Source organism: Nicotiana attenuata, chromosome 2 (assembly GCF_001879085.1).
Source record: "Nicotiana attenuata strain UT chromosome 2, NIATTr2, whole genome shotgun sequence".
Classification (NCBI taxonomy): domain Eukaryota; kingdom Viridiplantae; phylum Streptophyta; class Magnoliopsida; order Solanales; family Solanaceae; genus Nicotiana; species Nicotiana attenuata.
Genome location: NC_031990.1, coordinates 3,333,643 through 3,337,225, shown reverse-complemented (window position 1 = coordinate 3,337,225; position 3,583 = coordinate 3,333,643). Strand labels below are relative to the sequence as shown.

The 3,583-nt window shown below is 33.0% G+C and overlaps 1 pseudogene; it reads right to left on the bottom strand.

The window, feature by feature from the left end:
* On the bottom strand, positions 638-3,071 carry LOC109215784 (annotated as a pseudogene).

Genomic DNA, 3,583 nt, shown 5'->3' with positions numbered 1-3,583 from the left:
CATATGATTAATAGTTAGAAGTTGGTAAGTATGGACTTATTTTGAACATTTTCCTAAGATTCTCTTTTTTAATATTTCGAGTTGGACTTGGGAGTCAGCTCATAAGTAGTGAAAAGGGTCTTTAATTTGGTGGAATTAAAGGTAAAGATGGACTTGTAAAATTAAGGGATCTTTACATAAATAGCCAATTGAATTTACTGTTTACTTTTCCTTGTTGATATGCACCGATTAAATACGGAGTAAATATAGTTAGACACATATTGTACATGTCTTATATATATATATATATATATATATATATATATATATATATATATATATATATATATATATATATATATATATATATATATATCCGCCGACTATTTTAAATTTAAGTGATTGAATAAATGGCTATTTAGATTAATTCTTCTATAATTAACTCTTCATTTTAATTACTTATCTCAGTAATATACTTAGTTCTAAGAAAAAGAAATGCTTTCTATTTGTAATACATACTATTATTTTCAAAAGAAATTGGAACATAACCTTTGTAGTACATACTTTTCTTTTAGGAACTCTATGTTTTATCCCAAAAAAGATAAGAAAAAAGCATAGGACTGGTAGTCCTCTCTCTTTCTCTTTAAATAATGGTGATCTATAATTGATCAAGAACTGCATTTAGAAGCAGATTCCAAGTATCAGCAACACCAGCCACACACCAATGAGTGCAGTCTATGTTCCTGTGTCCACCAAACCCATAAACTGAAGGATGTCCGTCTGCTCTGTACTGTGACAATGTTGTTACGTTCAATAAATGAACTGGTTTACTCATCCCTCTCAAAACCTTCTCTAGTACCAATTCTCCTGGATGAGTTCCTTGTGTACTCTTCAATGGTTGCGTTACTCCGGCACAACTGATTTTATAGCCAAATATCATATTCTCAGTACATACTAAAACTTAAACTTGTATTGTATAGTATGTTTACCATGCTAAGTGGAGTATAAAAATTGTCTTAAACTCACTTGTCGTGGTCAGGAGAAACCCCTTGAAAAAATATTTTAGTTTTTGTTGTATCAACTTCTGAATCCACCCATTTTGCCCAGGTATTGAGTGCTTTCTCGTATAGGGTTAAACGGGGTGCGTCTTTGTATGTAGAGTTGCCATCTTGAACAAGATCCCAACTGCAAAAGCAATCATAATAATATGACCAAACTTAGAATTCCATCAATTAATGGAAATAGGTTTGATGTATTGACGGTGCAAGGATATTTAATAAATTCAAGTCCCTTATAACATAATTACAAGTAAATTTTTGATAAACATTAGTTAATAACCTGTACCTATGTTAAAGTTAAGTGATACAGCAAAAAAATCTAAAAGGGCAGCACAATGTACAAAGCATCCCGCATTCAATATGCAGGGTTCGAGGAAGGGCCACACCCAAAGGGGGTGTGATGTAGGTAGTCTACCATGATACAATCATTAGTAGTTGATTCTACGGCTCAAACCCGTGACTTATAGGCCACACAATGAAAACACGGTCGTTGCTCCAAGTCTCCCCTTCATAGTGAACAAAATCTATACACTATAATTAAGGTAGAAATATGGGAAACTGATTGAAGGGTACTTACGCTTGTTTTCTGCCAGTATGAAGCCACCAATGCCAAGAATCAAAGATGAGGACATCCATTTCTTTCCATTGAGCTGCAGCACTGAGAGAATCCAGCATTAACACTCGTGTCCCGTTGTTCTTTGTAATAATGTCTACTAGGAAAACATCTCGGAGTATCAAGTACGACGTGTTATATTTCTGCATTTTGGCAATGTATTCAAGAATCAAACATAAGGGACTTGGAAATTAAAGAACTTCATTAATATTCTAATCTATATCTCCGTAACATTTTAGAGAATATATTAGTTATCAACACGACTCGTTATTGACAATGAATTAGTGATGAAAAAGTTAGGGATGCCGAATAGACGGATTTAACTACATTTGGGTAGGTTAAAACGATATAGGTTATAATTTGCCCAATGTTTACTTGGGATAGGACGAGGGGGTCAATTGGGGCTAAACTATTAATCGTAACTCAACCCATTCAACTCATGTCATTTTTCATTTATTTGTTTGTTCTTTTATAATTTGTTATATACCAAATCAAAAGTAATGAGTAGTAAAAGATTTTTCTTTAATTATCATCACATATTAAACAAGTCAAATGCCAAAAAAAAAAAAACAACTATTATCTATGTTTTCATAAGTTTTCTTATAGGTCAGTTCTATATATGCGTGCAGTCCAAATTGGCTCAAGATATTAAATGAGTTAAATTTAACATTCGTAGGAAAAACATACTGGAAATGTGAAGTTTGAAGTTTCTCCTATCCTTTTGGAGGTATACTCAGCTTGTGGATCGGCTGCATGTAGCATACAAGTGAGAGATTGCCATTGATCAAGGCTTAGTGAATCTCCTACAAACATCAACCGCTTCCCCTTCAATTTGAGTTGAAATTCTGTAGCATTAAACCTACAAAACACAACATACAACTAAGTAATAAATTAACCAAAAAAAAAAAAGGTACAGCCAATGTCAATGTTTTAAATTACAAGAAAGAAAAGAAAAACACAGATTCAAGAAAAAAGGCCAGTACGGGGCAAAAGTATCGATCCCGCATTCATGCAGGGCCGCACCCTGAGGAGTGTGACATAGATAGACTATCCTAATGCAAGCATTAATGGCTGCTTCCACGGCTCCAATTCGTGACTTATAGGTCACGCAGAGACAACTTTATAGATTCGAGAAAGTACCTAGGTAAATTGCACCCGGTGGGTTGCCATCTATACTTGAGATAATCCTTATCTAGTCTTCCATTCTTTAAACAATCAAACTGCTTTTCGATGAATGGACACACCGATGAGTCGTAAAGAGGGTAAGAATCATCATAAACCCATTTTCCTTGGAAGAGATCACAGCCGTTGGTTCCCAACTGGTTTAAATCATTGATCAACTTTGCATGTACATTGTTGAACATGCAAAGAAGTGCAAATAGTGCAGAAGCTGCACCAACAGCTATAGAAAAACTACCCATCACTATAAGAAGACAATAAAAAGAAAAGGTTTATGCTCTTTTTTCTGTCAATTTTCTATCTAGACTACACAAAATATCATAAATTGTTTGTGTAAGTGTTTCTGTAAGTTCCAAACTCTATTGTTGAGAATGTTGAGGCAAATATACCTCTGTGTACATAAGGATGAAAGGGTTAGCAGGACTCTCCTATATAGTGTATAAATGTCTCATCATATAATATTCTTCCTTTTATTGAATTTCTTCAATTATGAAGAGAATGGACATAATTTTAAACCATATAGATCTAATGTAATCGGTTGGAAATTATGTTAACGGAAAGTGCATGATAAATGATGGTCTATAATTATTGGTATTACTTATTTAGAAGAACAAACTAAGTCAAGTAATAAATATTATTAATAAATCTCTTGTTTCATAACTAGATTAATGAAATATGTAAAAATTGATTCACATTAATGTCTTCCTTATTTGCCTTATCTTGATTGTTTGTTATTTATTTATTTATTTATTTA